This window comes from Pyrgilauda ruficollis, unplaced genomic scaffold, assembly GCF_017590135.1.
Source record: "Pyrgilauda ruficollis isolate IOZ18807 unplaced genomic scaffold, ASM1759013v1 scaffold18, whole genome shotgun sequence".
Classification (NCBI taxonomy): Eukaryota; Metazoa; Chordata; class Aves; order Passeriformes; family Passeridae; genus Pyrgilauda; species Pyrgilauda ruficollis.
This window is the reverse complement of record NW_024516984.1, coordinates 10,105,517-10,122,828: the sequence shown is the minus strand read 5'-3', so window position 1 is coordinate 10,122,828 and position 17,312 is coordinate 10,105,517. Positions and strand designations below refer to the sequence as shown.

The following is a 17,312-nucleotide window of genomic DNA, read 5'->3' as shown; positions in this document are numbered from 1 at the left end:
CTGCTATGGCCATTCGTCTTTCCTGAATCAAAATTGTTACACTGGATTTTCAGAGGGAAATTAATAGCTTGTGGCATTGACGATGAAGTGTCAAGCCGTCTTCTTTCATGTCTCCAGCTCTTTTTTGCTAGTGATGATTTTGTCAGTTCTCTTGCTAGAGATTAACAAATCTTGGGAAGAAATCTGTTTGGTTAATGGTTCCCTTCCAAGCATCCTCTTTATTGTTATTAAGAACAAATGAACAGAGTTGCTGCATTTGCAATTTATTGAGTGCATTGCTTCTGCAAAAATCTAGAAATATTGTTATGTTTTCCATTTCTGTCTGGGCATCTTTTGTGCCTACTGCCACACACAGAGTGAGACTGAATGCTTTTGGCTGGATAGGGTGTCTCAGTCCTTGGTGTGCTCACTCCAAAAGACTTTTTCAATCATCCTGTAAAAAAGTTTCAGAGACAGGAGGAACCATGTTCTCAGGACATCGCTGCTTTTACTGGAAAGGCAGTCATGTTCTTCAGGTACCACACTCTTGAGAGGAAAGAGCTTGGTCTGAAGCTCTCTCCTGCCCTCAGTCTCAGTAGTAACCATTGCAGAATTTTGAAGTTTGGGATGTCTCCGTCTGTTATGCCACATCAAATTTTGTTCCATGGAGCTTTGTTATGAGACACACAATAATGTGCAGTGATAGCATGAGACCTGACTGTGTAGTGCAGGGAAAGAAATAGCCAATCTCCACACTAAAATTTCATATTGGTTTAGTTCTCAATGTAAGTTTTGCCCTCACAAAGCACAGTTGTTGATTAGCACTGTGTTCATCCATAAATATGCTGAATGGGGATGGTCAAGTCAATTCTTTATCCCTCTCAAGAACAAGGAAAGTCAACCTTTCCTGTGGACACTCTCAACCAAGCCCTTCACAAATATATTAAACATTTCATATACTAACAGAATGAACATGGGAATATTCAGGTTGGAAAGGACTTGGAAAGTCTCAGGTGGTACTAAAACTAGGCTATGAGATCGGATCCTGTTGCTCACAACTTTATCCAGTTGCATCTTGAAAATCCCCAGAAGATATTAAGTGCAGAGTGTCTTGGGCAACTTGTTCTGCTATTTGACTTTGTTTCAGGGAAGAAGCTTGCTTTGATTTATATCCAGTCTGACCTTCTTTTGTTTCAGCTTATGCCCCTTATCTCTTGTATTCCTGCCATGCACTGCTGACTCCTGACAGAGCCTGACTCTCTCTCTTTATAACCTAATTACAGGCACTGGGCAGCTGCTCTGAATCCCCCCCATGTCCAGCTAATCTCCAGGAGGAACAACCCCAGGTCCTCACTGCAGGGCAAATGCTCTATCCCTGAAACATCTTGATAGCCCTCCACTGGTCTTGCTCCAGTTCATCACAGCTGGTTTTGTAGTGTAGGCCCAAAAATTGAGCATAATGTGCCATTTAATGAGCTCTGAGCAAAGGGACTTCATGTCTGTCCTTGCCGAATTCCATTAGGAATTCAGGAGATGGCCCATTGTTCCAGCCCACCTAGGTCCTTCTGTCAGTCCTCTCTTGAGGAGATCCATTGCTACCTCCAATTCAGTGTTGTTCTCTAACTTAATAACTGTTGCTCATCTTGCTTTAAACACGTGCCCTCAACTTGTTGTTTTCATTATCTTACTTAAAATTAAATTTTATACTCAATTTTCATCCTGACTTCTCAGTTCCTTTGAGCAAACTGTATATTTATAAAAAGCAGTATACTAAAGCAATTCTTTCCAGCTTATAGTTTGCTTATGATGCATGCAGTTGTTCTTAGCTCACCTTTAAATAGATCTTCCAGTCACAGTGAACAGCAGGAGAAATATTTCTCCAAAATACGTTCACATGAGAAGATGCTCTTCCTGGTTTTGGCCACATCTGTCAAATAAATTCTTCTTTAAAGAGTATCTCAGATTCAGTGGTTTGCTGTGCAGTCCAACTGAACAGTGTTGAGGACTACTACTTAAAACATATAAACTAAAACTATGCAAGATTTTTACCTTGAGATTAGGTTTTATTTCAGTATGGATTTTTATTGCCTTCTACAGAAGCTTGGGAAGACTTTAATGAACTTTTTGAGTCCTAAAATAGATAAATTTCAAACAACAGCATCCCAGTCTGGAAGCCTTATTATTATTGCCATTAATGGTATTATTTCTCCTGAATATCTTGTTGCTTCACAGCAATGCTGCCTTTCCATATCTTCATGTTGCTTGAACTTCTTCCCATCATTTATTGTTGATTCTTCATAGTGGTGCTTCTTATATGTCTCTATAACTTTAGAACTGACAATTATAACAATCTAATTTTAGTCCAATGTGTGTATATCCTATTGATGCATGTATTGTCCTTATGAAGTTATTTTAAAATTCTATTTGTAGCCAGATGAAGAGTTAACCAATAGAGCTGAAATTTATCAACTTAAAACATACAAAGTCCAAAGCCCCCCTAGTTTAGAGAATATTTGGTGTTAATTTTCGCCTGATCTCCACCTGAGTTTGCTCATACCTGCCCCCTTAAAAAGCCTCCTGCTCTCTGAGCTTAGCTACTTTGTGAATAGCGCTGAACATTCAATTCATTCAATGCCAGGCATTTAATTAGGAACACTACTAACCTCTGGTAGTATTCTAGGAAACACAATTTCACTTTCTCCTGTTATAGGTATAAGAAAAAATATCTGAATCACTTTCTTATTAAGAACTTTGTTTGGCATGTAAGAGAAGATCAACTGTTGACTCATCCATTATGCAAGTGACGTGACCACCTGCACCATCCATCCAATTCTTGAATATCTACAGTGGAATGCATGTTTTCTGAAGCTCAGTCCACATCTGAGCCATCTTTGTCAGTGTTTCTCAGTGTAAGGAAAGTGAAAGGAAATTCCATGGTTCTGAATAGGGTTGTGGTAAGGGAGAATACTTATTTATGAGACTTGTTTATAAAGTTCAGCATTAAAGAAACTCAAAGCAACCTAAACTTTAGCAACATTTACTTCTTAAAACCTGGCTACTATCCTGCTCTTTTTGACTTTTTTGCTGAATTGAGTTTCTAGCAAGTATGGTCTTATTCAGTTTTTATCCATGCTTTTCAATTATCCATTCCTTTGTAACTGGTCATAGGCAACCATAATGTAATAGCAGTCATCACCACAAATCTGTAAATGTCTCTGAAACTCACAGCTTGTCTAGAGTGGCATTTATTGACTTTTTGCACCAGTGCAAACTGGCTCAGCATTCCTCAAATAAATGTGACAGTGAAGCCCCGCAGGCATGTGCTAAAGGTATTCTTGTAGAAGAGACACATGACCACTCTCATCTGAAGGATGTTTCTAATTTCTTTAGCAGTGTTCTTTGCACTACAAGATCTTTGACCATGTAAGGGTTGAGCTCCTCCTGTAACTTCCTGAGGAGAATAAGTTGTCTATTCCTGAGCAGGATAATTTAGACACATAAGTTTGGACAGGGCAAAAGTCTCCTCCTTCTCACCAGCTTGTTAGGTCAACTCTTTGCTCAGCAAGATGATGGGTCTGAAATAATATCTTAGACTCCTCATCTGTAGCTTGGAGCCTCAACACAGATCTTTATTCTGCACTGATCCTTGATCTCTGATGCCTCAGGGAGATTTCAGAATCTGTCCTCCTAACTCTTGTTCCTGTAATCTCCCGGAAATTAGAAGTCTTGTTGCAAACAAAGATGAATGTGCTCCATGGAATCTCCTCAGCTACTCTGCATCTTGATGCATATTGCAGTATTTTAAAATTGTATTTTATATGCCAAGCTATGAACAAGAAGCACTGGGGAGCTCTCCCATCAGGATAGACCTCCTATTCTGCTGGCTCTGTTAGAGGGTTAGTAAACTTGTCCAGAGACAGGAATATAGAACATGGGAGAGTTGGAAGAACTAACTTATTCATTTAATAGCATATAAATTTCCAAAATCTTACATCAGGGCCTTGAGTTTCACTGGTGAATTGATATTGTGTTATCCTGTATACCATGATATTAAGGAGGAAAATGCTGATACCAATTTTCTGGCTGTAGACTTCAGGAAAAGATAACAATATACAACAGAAAAGCTGGTTTAAAGAAAGTAGACATGAATTTTTAAGATCTAAAATAGCTTTTATAGCTAAGATTTTTCACAGTCCTTCATATTGCTGGAGAAACTCAAAAGATACATAGATGCTAAAAAAGCCCCTAGTCCTTGGAAGAGGAGACAATGTGGCTGAAGCTTGACTCTAATCTAATTTAGATTTTGTGAGTAGGATGTGGAAAAAATGGTCTTAGTAAGAACTAGTTTCACCATCATGTTTTAATAAGGAAAGTGAATGTTTTCTGTGTGCACTCGCATGGGAGGCACAACAACAGAAGTAAATCCTTGTATCTCAAGTGTTAGAATATTTAATGCAGCTTTCACTCTTTTGGACATACTTTGCTTCAGGAAGTTCCCATTTTAAAGTTCATTATAAGGACATAAAAATAAATTGCACAGGCATGAGAGAGGCAGTGCAAGCTATACTTCCCAGCCAATCCATGAGTTTTTTGCCTCTATCTTTAATCCAGCTCTGTCAATATAGCAACATAAAATTTCAACAAGAGTATTTTTTTCACTGAAGAGGAAAATTTGCTAGCACTCTTTATTATGTAATAATAATTTGAGAATGCAAAATGTCTGGTTACACTGCTAAGTCACCTTTTTGACTTATAAAAATATATTCCCACTGATTACTAAAGCAGTGTTGCTTAAGGCTAATGGCATAATAGATACAAATTTATCCCATAATTCTTTTAATCTCGGTAAATATATTGCAAATGTTTAGTGTCTATTGTGGCAACATAAAGCAGAAGTCATAATTAGCTTAAACAAAACAAATCATAGGAGGGTTTTAAAGTGTGTTTCCAATTTTAGAAAAAAACAAACCTCATAGATGTTTCGTTTTTTCTTTTTTCACATCTTGAATCAGACATCAGCAAATGTGTTTGTATCTGTGCATTTTCCCCAAAGCACTGAGAAGAATGTCGTGTGAGAATTATCTTTTCCATTCACAGTCATGCTGCTATTTGGTCGCATTTCAATCCTCTGAAAGAAAAAAAGGAGGTGGGAGGAATTAAAAGCCCAACAGAACCGCTTAAATTATTTCAAACTTCAATGGTGCTGCAACCCTTAACAGAAGGCACAGCTCAGTTGTGTCCATGGAACTGTTCCACATTTCTGAAAAAAAAAAAAAAAAAAGCTAATAAAAATTTTTAAAAGCACAGACATTAATGAGCTAACATGAAAGATTTATTACTTACATTTATTTTCTTTTCTGTCTTTTTCTAGTAAACTTCTGCATTCTCCAAATAAGAGAGGCAAATTTCCAGCAAGTAAGCTTCTTTCCCTCCTTCTTCACCTTCATATTTCACTTTCTTCAATTTCTCCTTAAATTATTTAATTAAGGTCATCTTGCTTTTTGATTCATTGATTGTAGTGACATTGATCTTTATGTTCAGAAGGCAACAAGGAGTGGTCAAGTTTCAAGTCACAGTGATTGTTATTTCAAGTACTGAAATATAGGAAAATCTGTTTTATAAGACCCCTGAGTTATTTTTCTGTCTGAAACAACCTTGTCAGTAGGTTGTGTTTCTTGCTAAACAAAAAGCTGTATTTTGCTGCTGAAAAATCTGCCAGAACAGTAAGAATATGTTCATATTTTATCAGCCAAGAAAGTACACATATAACTGAGGGCTCATTAACCCTCATCAAGTCACATCTAAAAAATTTCCTGTTTCACCTCTCCCTTCATGTATTTTGAGTATCAGTTAATATTTTAAGACTATTTTGTCTTGCCTTTTGCCAGGTATTCCAAATACCAAGCTAAGATGGACATGCCTTCAAATGCAAATTAATAGTTTTCTCCCCTCAATTGAATACTAGAAACATGGGAATGCTTTACACCCTGAAAAATTATAATGGTTGTATAGAAGTCTATGTCAAGGAGATCCTGTTGCTTTTCTGGTGTTTCTAAGATGACACATATTTTTTGCCCCTTTCCTTAGTGATTGATGCTATTGGAATGATGAAAATGTCAGGAATATGAAAATATGATGAAAATATGAGGAATATCCTCAAAGTCTTCAGTTCTGTTCAGTATTAGTACACTTGCCAAATAAAACCAATCATAGACACATAGAATCATAGAATGGTTTTGGTTAGAAGGGACCTCATAGATTGTCTAGTTCAAAACTCTATGCCATGGTCAAGGGCACCTTCCACAAGACCAGATTGCCCAAGGCCCATCCAACCAGGCATTAAACACTTCCAGGGATAGGGCATCCACAGCTTCTCTGGGCAACCTCTGCCAGGGCTTCACCACCCTCACACTATAGAATTTTTTTCTAATATCTTACCTAAACCTACTCTCTTTCAGTTTGAAGCCATTACTCCTTGTCCTGCCCCTACATGCCTTTGTAAAATGTTCCTTGCCAGCTTTTTATAGACCCCTTTTTGGTACTGAATGGCTTCTCTTCTCTAAGGTCCTCTCAGAACCTTCTCTTCTGCAGGCTGAACAGCCCCAGCTCTCCAAGCCTATCTTCAGAGGAGAGGTGCTCCATACCTCTAATCTTGGTGGCCCTTCTCTGGGTGTGTGCCAACAGTTCAACATCCTTCTTGTGTTGGGGGTCCCAGAGCTTGATGGAACACTCCAGGTGGGGTCTCATGAGAGAGTAGAGCAGAAGTAGAGGGGAAGAATCACCACCCCTGACCTGCTGGACACATTTTTTTTGTTGCAGCCCAGGACACATTTGGCTTTCTGGGCTTCAGGCACATATTGCTGGATCACGTTGAGCTTCTTGGCAACCGACACCCCCAATTCCTTCTACCCAGGGCTGCACTCAGTTTGTTCTCTCTCTGCCCAGCTTGTGCTTGTGGCCAGGATTGCCTCAATTTAGATGCAGCCCTCCGTACTTAGCCTTGTTGAACTTCATGAGTTTTGCATGGACCCACCTCTCAAGCCTGTCACAGTCCCACTGGGTGGCATCCCCACCTCCAGGGTGTCAACTGCACCACACAGATCGGTGTGTTAGGCAAACTTGCTGAGGATGCACTCAATCCCACTGTCCTTGTCACCAGCAAAGATGCTGAACTGTGCCAGTCTCAATACAGACCCCTGAGGGGCACCATTTTCACTGCTCTTCTCTTGGACATTGAGCCACTGACCCCAACCCTTTGAGTGTCACCACCCAGCCAATTCTTTATCCAACAAGTTTTCGATTTATCAAATCCACACATTTCCAGCTTATAGACAAGGAGACGCTGTCAAATGTTTTGCACAAATTCAGGTAGATGACATCGGTTGCTCTTCCAATGCCAACCCCTCTGGTTATATCAAGGAAGAAAAATCACAAGTCCTATATAAAGTAATAAAGTTATATTGAACTTAATATTTTTCTATTATTTTAGAGTGTTTATTATATTTCTATTGCCTACTATGTTGGCTTTATTGTCTTTTTACTTTAATACCCTTAAAGTTCAAACTTTTGTTTTTGTTTTCTACATTTATGTTATAAAGTAGAATTTTCCCCTTTGTTCTTTTTAAGTTAAGAATTGTGTCTAGTTTTGTCACCAGCTGGCTAGCAAAGCACTAGGAAGCAGACTTGAATCCTGTAGCCAGCATTTTTTCACAGTAGTAAAATAGATTCCTGCATCAGGCTACCATTTTTTTCAAACATTCAACTGCTACTGTAATTTTTAGTTGTATCCACTAAAATAATGAAAAATTAAATTATTGAAGCTGGTAGTTTCAGGAGAAAAAATATTTATGTAACTTAATTTTATTTAATTTAAGTGGGTTGCTCATGACTACTAAAAGCAGTATTTACTCTTCAAAAAGGTGACAGCAAGTATCTTTCTTCTGTACATTCTCACCCAGAATGGGCATCAGGGGTCATTTAATATCTGATGCTGAATTGCTCCTTGTATATCCAGGATGTTGGTAGCAAGTCATCTTCATCTGTAAGTGATCAAAAATGCTTACAAATTAGTCTATGAGATAATCCTACTGAGTTATGAATATCTAAAAGCATATGAGATCAGTTATAACTGTGCTGTTTTGAATACAGAAATAGATGTTGTATTGATCTTCATAGGCTGATCCTTTTTTTTTTTAAACAATAGATGTTTCCATTGTGATGGCAGTACTGCAGTACTGCTGAAGTCAATAAGGTTCATAAGTTGCTGATGTTTGGTGCCTTTTAACTACTCTATCTTCTCAATCTATTATGAGCAAGGCTAGATGGTCTGATATCCATGCCAGGAAGTGTGAGAACTCTGTGTACACTGAAGATCCCTTATATGTCAATAATGGAGTGCAGTTCTGAGAAATATTAAATTATATCCTTATCCAGAAATACCTCCTACTGCCTACTGAAGTCAATGAGAAAGACAAAGCCAGAAGAAAATTCAATGCTTGCATAAATTGTGGTTCCTCAGGCTGCTTTGCAATCATTCTTGTTGATAGTCCAGCAAAAAATAGTATTGGGTAACTGGATTTGGATTCTGCTGTCCATTTACTGGCAATTGTGAAGTCCGCCACCAAAATATTTTCCAGGTCATTCTGTTTTCAGTGAGTTATGTCTGCAATCATATTGCTCTTCTAACTTATATATAGAATATTTATGCGTATGGAAATGCACACAGCAATCACCGAGTTGTCTACTGAAATAAAGTTGTTTCTGAATGAAATGGGAAACTGCTGCATGAGGTCATTCTTTGTACATCATAGGTCTGAGGAAGAAATGAACATGTCTCAGGCTGAGTCTGTAGGAAGATGTAGGTCTGGTGTTTTCCTGTTTTCTGAAAGAGTGCCCCTCTGGCATGAAACTGAGTGCATAAATTTAGGTCTGTCTGAGATGAAGTGAATCACACACAACACTCCCTGCAGTCCCTCAGGTCTTTCTTGGAGGCTTTGTGACAGTGTTTCTTTGGTGAAATTAAGTAAGATGATTGCAGCCCCAGGAGATGGTTACAACCATGTATTACCATTTCTGGAATGATTTGGAAAAAATTAATCACCAGTATGTCCCAGGTATGGAAAAATCCTGCACACAGTAACCTCTCCTATGTTTTATGGGTTATCTATATTATACAGGGAGGATTTCTCTCAGTGCCACACATGCATTTACTTTCCCCCAAATTCCCAAACAATATGCCATCTGGCAGTATCTAAACTCCTGCTGTTCAAAGGCAGAAACAATAAATAATAATTTTTATGTATTACAGTGTGCTGTAAGCCTTTCTCATCATGGGATGCTCTTAAGTTTCCATCTGCATCGCAGTTTGGAAATGTGTTGTGACAAGGTTCCTGGCTGTATTAAGAATTTGTATTATGAATTTTGGTAGTAAATGATGCACAGAAACCTGAGGAATAAAAGAAAAGAAAACTTAAAATTCAAATGCAACTTCTTTAAACATGGCAGTATTTAAAGCGGAAAATGAATCCTTTTTCCATAGAATAAAATTATGGTATAACCTTCTTTCAAAAGTTAAGTCATAATGAACTCTTTTGTACACCTGCAGGAAAGCATTGTATTTTCATATGCTCATGAATGTGGAAAACAGGGATCTGGAAACTTTGACAATGGTAGTTAGCATCTCCATATGTGTTTTTCTGCTCTGTATGTACTTGTTAGTACCTACTTAGGTAAATGGAAAGATTCCTGTTGATTCCAGTGCTATTTGACTCTTCTTCTATATGTTATTAAAGGGCTTATTTCATCATTACTCTGTTTCATCATCTAATATTACTCTTATGTATGGATAGATAAAGAGATTCCTAAAGTCAGTGTTTCACCCCAGATGGTGCAATTAGGTGATTCTTGATTTTGCCTTATCATGTCCTTGAAATTAACATCTTCAGTGCATAGTGAGCAAAAAAAAAAACATGTATATTTAAAAAATCACCTATCTCTCTCAGTGATAGAAGGAGATATATTTACAAATGAAAAAAAGAGTTTTTCTTGTTCACATGCAGTCAGCTTACTGACTGTGAACACAAATGATGTAAAGATGTTTTTTTAAGCATCTTCCCTCTGTTTAATTTGCTGTTCTAACCATTGTTTTCTTCATTAGCCTAGTTTCATCTTAATAATTTGTTTTATTTTCTTTGCTATTACATTCTTGGCCATTAGAAAGCCCTTTCCTTCCAAAAAATTCTTTGCCCAATTTGTTTCCCCTAACAACAACAATAATAGGGAAAAAATACTCCTTTTAATAGCAATTTAAGGGCCAAAATTCATCTTTTGGTACTTCTACACAGTCACCCTTTCTGTGGGATTTGCACTCACATTGCTAAGGCTAAGTATCTGGGCTTATGCATCACAGCCCACCTCTCCATTTAGCTACAACAAGCAGCAGTTACAAAACAGAGTAAGACCTCATTAATGTTTTAAAAGTGAAGGAATAATATGCATAATCACCTTGAAGTATTTGCATACCTATCCTTCCTTCACATCCTCTTGTACTGTACCCGATGGCTGATATTTCCTCACATCATGAGGCCTGGTGTAGCTAACACAGTAAGTGGAAAAAATTTATTTTTTGACTTCTTGTCCTTTCATTATAGCACAGATTTTGCTGTGGGAAAAAAAAAAGTTGTTCTAACACTCCTGTTCATTCAACCAGCTCCTGTGGGAAGGGCCCTGGTGCACTCACCCATCCCTAGCGCTGGTCACCCAAGAGTTATGGCACTCAGAAGGTTGGCAGAGCATTGCTGGCTCCTCTGATGTGGTCAAAGGAGAGCTTGTGTGGCCACTGGGACAGACAAGTTGTGTTGAGGGTCACTGACTGTGAGAGTGCCTTTTTAAATTCCTAACTTCTTGGCCCAAGCAGTATAGATGCTCAAGGGTGCTGAGGGTATCCAGAGAGAAAGACAAGTCTTCGTTAGCTGCCCATAACTTTATATGACATCAGTGGTGAGCAAAAAGATTCAATAGTAGCTAGTGACAATTAAAAGAAACCCTTCAGTCTGATTATCCTAGCAAATACTACCCTGCTAAAAAATTGGAAACCAAACAACAAAAAGAATACATTATTAAAAGCTGGACAAACTAATCTTTCAAATAAAGAGATCTAAAGCCGTGTTATGTAATACAATAATAACATTAATTTTCACTTCTGTAGTTGTTTCATGCCTGGGTCTTTTTTAAATGCTAAGAGTGTTCGGCACAGATTATGAGCTTACATTTTCAAGGTGAAATTGCAGAAGACCTACTGGTTTTCAAAGCCACTACCATACTGAAAACCTAACAGCACATTAGTTTGTATTTTGATTTATTAGGAAGCAGGCTTTACTGAACTCACTGGATGGATTCTAAATTAGTCTTGCTGGATTTCTGCTTTGCACCTGCAGAAGCAGCTTTAGAGAGCTATTGCCCTCTGTAGATACTGTATACTGCCTGTATAATCTTCTCAAGAAAATAGTTAAATAAGAAAAATAATTGTTTATAAATGGAGAAAATTGCAGTACTAATGTATTTTGCTGTAACTGCTCCCTGCTGAAATTTGAGACCATGGTCCCAGTAAAGTTTATGGGACAGCTCAAAAAAACATTCGTGTATGCAATGTTTCTCTTACTGTGCTGGGATTTACTCCTAGAAGTAAAGTCATAGGTATAGTGATTTGTTTGGGGTTTTTTCCTTTCAAAACATTATCAAGTTTATTGCTTAGAAATTGCTACAATTACTATAGGTTTCTTTATCACAGAAAAAAAAAAAAAGGACTGAACTGAGAGTGGAAAAAAAAATGATAATATTTCTTTTTTGCATAAGAAAAAGGTAAGATTTAGAGGACCATAATACTGCAGGTACTTATTTATGGCATACTAATAACTATGAGGTAATTTGTTAAGTTCCCAAATACTGGCAGCTTTTGATTTAAACTTATTCAGACCTTCACAATCTTGGCTGCCTAAAAACTGATGATTTAAAATTCACAATCCTTTCCAATTAACTGAGACAATGAGTCTACTGTTTATGCCACTGTATTAACCTGTTCTGCATTAGAGAAGAAAAGGTTACATTTCATTTTGTAGCAGCATATTAGGCTTGTATGTATTTCAGGCTCCTCCATTTTGATTTATACTATCTCCAGTTCGGGTTTATTGAAGGGAGAGTTCACTCTTTCTTTTTTTCCTCCCACTCCATTCCCTGGGAGCTATAAATGCCCCAGTTTTCCCGGGATTTTTTTTTTTTTTTTTTTGGTCCCAGGTACCCAGCTGTGACTGAAATAATGCTCCCCATCTGTGTTTATTGTTCGCATTGATGGTGTCTGTGCAAGTCACCAGAGCTTTCCTAATAAGGTTCAGTTTGACCTTTCAGAAGTTCTCAAATGAAGAGTCTAAGTGCACTCACCGGCCTCAAAAGAGATAGACTTCTCTGCCACTGCCCTTACAAACAGCTGTAAGAAACAGTAAAGAATGACTTGGTTGGTTCAAAAACCAAAGTCAGCCCTCTGAGCTGTTCAAGAGTGCACAAGCATTGGGCAGCCAGGGGCTGGCTGGCTGCTCTTCCCAGAAGGGTGGTGCACCAGATAGAGAGAGATCCTGGAGAAGGGGAGCAGACAGACAAAGAAGTCAGTCAAAAAATAAGTCAAGGAAGGAGAGGAACAGAGCATGAGAAAGTCTAGAGAGATGCCCTTTTAACTGACAGGCTGATTTTTAGGCAGGAAAGCACTGTCTGGTGGTTTCAGTGCCCATGTGTTCAAGGCAAAGGCTTCAAACCACACATGCTGACTTTGGATGTGGTGACTCCTGATTCTCCTTTTTCGTGAGAGCATTGGAACTGGTGTGACAACACGGAGAGCCAAGTGAAAGAGCTGACCCACCTGTAAAATAATCTTGTTTGGTGGTTTGCTCTAATGATTTTGGCTGGCATGGTTAGTACTTGGACAGATTAGTTTGCTCACCTGGGTCCCCTCAGCCCCAGGAGCGTTTGTGCTGACACATGCAGGGGAGATTCGCTGCCAGGATGGTGGGGGAAGGTGGTGTCTCTTCTGTCAGACACTTGTGCCTAGTTGAGGCTGAAACTATGGCTTACGTCAACAAAGTATTTCCTGTGTTCATGAAAAGAAATTAAGCAAAGCTCTTTTTTTCTGTTAGGGAAGCTTTTTGACTGAAGCCGCCCATGGGATCTGAAATCTTAATAGTAGCGTGGTTCAGAAGCGGAGAAAGTTGATATTTTCCTTTTGGTTTTTATCAAAGGAAGAAGAAGAGCAAGGAATTCAGATTAATAAAGCAGATACTGGTAGCTACCTTTCAGATGCCTAAAGACAAAGTGGAATAGTTTGTACTAATTTATATATTATTTCAATATTATTTCATTTTAGCAAAGGACAAATGAACAATTATGAAAGCTAAGACATGTATCTCCAAATCAGAAATTTCAATTAAAATATTACAAATATTCTAAGAAAATATCCTGACAAGTTATAGAACTTAGTGATGGACTTCTAGGTATTTGAACCGTTCATTAGAATCTGTGTATATTAAGGCTCTAAGTTTCAATTATTTTAACTATAGCAACATGCTAACTTCCAAGCAAGGTAATTATATGTGGATAAACTCGATTCTACAGAGTGATTTTGCAAAGTAAATGGAAATTAATAAGTTAAATTTTGCAAATAAATTCTAAACCCAGTATGAACAGAGATGTGTTGCTACTGTGTGATTTGTAGTAGTTATAAGTATTAATGTGTTCTCCCCTTTTTGCAGGTTTTGCCCATAATAAATTCACTGAGCAAGACACATGGACTTCTATCCAATGTTACGAAAATTAACCAAGGCACCTTAACTTCAGGAAAGTTTCAAAGGTACAAAAATAATATGTGTATTCAGTTATTAATTTAAGCAAATAAGCCATCAGCTTGTGCTACATAGTTTAAGTATTATGTCAGGTCAATAATTAAGCTGTAGTAAATCTGGAGGTTCTATTCTGCCAAACTTTAAAGGCTCAAGACTAACCCAAGGACCCTTCGCATTTTAGCAACCCAGTGAATGATTACACAGATAGCTTTTCAGTCTGAGGTTTGCTACTATTAACTTTCTATTTTTTAGGACATCCAGGAATTCTATGTTTTGTGGTTATTGAATAATATCCTGTGAAAAAAACGTATGGTGTCTTGCATTTATGAAAAGGAATATTTTAATAGGCTTCAATTATGCCAAGATAAAATGCAGTTTTCCTGCAGGGATAGATATACATTAAGCAAAAATAATTGTTTGGAACTTTCCCATGTTTATGTGAACATGACGATTATGAAAACTTGAACCTAATCTCACTGTATGCAGCTGGTCATGGTAAAGAAAAAGCATTTTGCAAGCTGTCTTCTGCGACTCTGCCAAAGCAATTCCAAAGTATCTGTGGTAGTTCTGTGCTTTCAAGGTCTGGCTGACTTTTAGGTGGAACTCCTACCAAGTTGTGTGGTGATCTCGTGATGTTGGAATTATGGCAATAGACTCAGTATCAAATCATACATCTCAGCTTAACAAATAAAAATATAAAGCCCCATGACAGAACACAGAACAGGAAGTTTGAAATGCTCTGAGATTCATTTTTTCCCCTCAGCTATATTATTTTCTGTCACCTCATTTACATAAAGTATTTCTGGTTAAACAATTTGCAAATGCGTGTGATTTAATAGCAGGTATATGTGTGGCAGAGGTAAATTTGGACTTAAAATTAAGACATTGCTAGCAGTGAAAGACAGCTGGTATGCATCAAGTTTATTTCACATGCAAGTCTTTGTATGGAATTTTCTTGGAACCAGTAACTTTCTGACATGTTAGCTCATAGTTTATTTTAATTACAAAATATCTAAATTTCCAGATCTTCAGATAATGTTTCATAATTACTAGAATTAACATAAGATCATTCAATCTACTTTATTTTCCCTCCAGATGTGTGGCTGCATAATGGTCCCATATAAAGCAGACTTTATTTTCTTGCATGCAGCATACCAGAATATCCAGGCTTTCCTACATCAGTGTCCTAGTAATTAACTTAATTTCCATCTTAATTTTCTCTCCCAGCTTTATCTAAATTTTTACTACATTTATCTATAGGTTTATCTATAATTTTCCTACATTTCTCTTGAAGAGGTTAACCAGACTAAGCCCAAGAAATGCCACAGATTTCCACAGAAGTGGAAGTTATGAAATAACATGATGTAGATGAGTGCTCTTGATTTTGATGGAGAGAAGGATGAGATTATTATTTGCCATACCTTTCAGTCCTACTCAATGAAATGACAAGTGATCACTTTGGTCATGTTCCCAGTCTACCAAAGGCAGGAAGCCTAAGTAGTCTTAAGAAGGATGGTATATTGGAATAATTCCAAGCAATTTTTACAGATCCAAAGTTAATTTTTATTTTTTTTAAAGCTTGAATATTTTTTATCTAACATGAAACTTCAGTGATTCACTCTTCATTAACTAAATTCTCTGTTCTAGAGACATTCTACATGTTTATAAACATACCTTTTCTCTACAGATTTAGGGTCATAGTGTCTCATACAATGAACCTATAACTGTGAATGTACATAAACGTAATTCATATTCGTTAGTATTAGGAATGCCTTTAGAATATTTATTATGAAATAAACTGTTATCACTTGCACCATGGATAAAATAGTTGGGAAGTTCCAAGAAAAATGTAAAGGCAACTTTTTGACCTGAAGCCTAAAAATCATGTCTCTTATGTATATAATCTATTAATGACACACTCAGGGCAAAGACTTTTCTGGCACATTATCCACTGACATTCCACAATCCAACTTTAGTTAAACTGAATTCTACTGAACCCTGGGGTCAGATTTTTAGAAATCTAGTTTCATTTCTGTCCACGTATGTATCCCAGTTCCAGTTCCAAATATACATATAGGGTTCCCAGTTTAAGTGAAAGAGCTTGAAACACCCATTTCAGTCCATCTGCAACGAGCATGATTTTGAAATGAGAATTGGAAAGGCTTGCATGTTACAAGACTTAAGACTTAAGAGAGTGAGTCTCTATGAGGTCAAGAGTGTGGGGCTGACCAGCAGTGTGTCCAAGAGAAACCCGGGTAGATGGTCAGATGGGTCTCACAGAATAATTCAGAAAAATCCCAGCAGTCAGTAGTTTGCTAGGAGAAGCTGGGAAACTGAGGAACAGACGCATAGAACATTGGAGAATGTAACATTTTCTTGCAGTTCAGTCCATCACCCTTTGTTTTACTGTGTGCACACTGATGGCCCATCAGCAAGGTATTGCTGAGAGTCCTGCTTGCAGGTGTACAGCAGAGCTACTGTCTTTTTGCAGGGTTTCTTTTTCTGTGCTGTGATATTTTCTGTGCTCATTGTTATTATTTGTCTACACAGGATGCAGCCAAGTTGTGCTGAACCTGTAATAAGCTTTTCTGTTGCCAGAATCTTGCCAAGTGTTCCCCTTGTCTAGAGGCTTTTTCTTTCTCTCCTGCTAAAAGGTCACAAGGAAATACCCATCAAAAATAGGGAGATTCTTTAGGAAAAGTCCTCTAACACATACAGAGAGGTGCATCTCTGTATTGCATGCCGATACAAGTTCAGACATGCACCCACAGAAAGATTATCTGCCAACAAACCTGACAAGAAGCTAGTCACTTCTGCATAGCCCCTGTGTGATCTCTATCAACAGTGACTTTAGTTCTCTGAGTAGCATATTCCACTTTTGCCAACAAAACTTATTCTTTTTCCTCTCATGTTGTAAAGTTTCTCAGTTAGGAAAAGTAGATTATGTAGAAGGGGATTATTAGCTGAAAGATAAGGGGGGGGGGGTCCTCCTAAATGCATTTGTTATAGCTGAAAAAATGAGAAATTAGAAAAATACATAAATTTGTCCCTTCTTTTCCTCTCTATTTTGTGACTTTCTTGCCTACATCACATTTCTGATCTGACCTGGTAAACAAGAGCCTTTTCCATTTGGTTTTCTTTCCCATCACACTCTCACACATAAGCCTGTCCCATGTTTCTCTATATACGCTGCGGATTAAGATCTAGAGGGAGTTTTTTTACAGACTGTCAATACAGTAGAAAGTCTGTGATCTCAGAGTTTTCCTTTTAGAAGCTGTGAAAATGAAGATTCTTGGCTTCATTTTTAGTATATCTGTAACCTACCACATGTCACTTAACTTGTTTGCCTTTGTGGCTGCTCATCCCTATTAAATTAGTTCACACCAGTAGAGCTGCAAAGAGAAAGGATGAGGTTTTTCTCCTTCGTTTCCTCCTGCTACTTAGTAGGAA

General features: G+C 37.7%; 1 protein-coding gene across 1 annotated transcript in view; it reads left to right on the top strand.

The window, feature by feature from the left end:
• SULF1 (sulfatase 1) overlaps positions 1–17,312 on the top strand; it is a 126,287-nt gene that overhangs the window by 10,919 nt on the left and 98,056 nt on the right. The window contains exons 3-4 of the mRNA XM_041464478.1: positions 5,351–5,394; positions 13,773–13,870. The gene's annotated coding sequence lies outside the window, so the exon portion shown is untranslated. The remainder of the gene's footprint in view (positions 1–5,350; positions 5,395–13,772; positions 13,871–17,312) is intronic.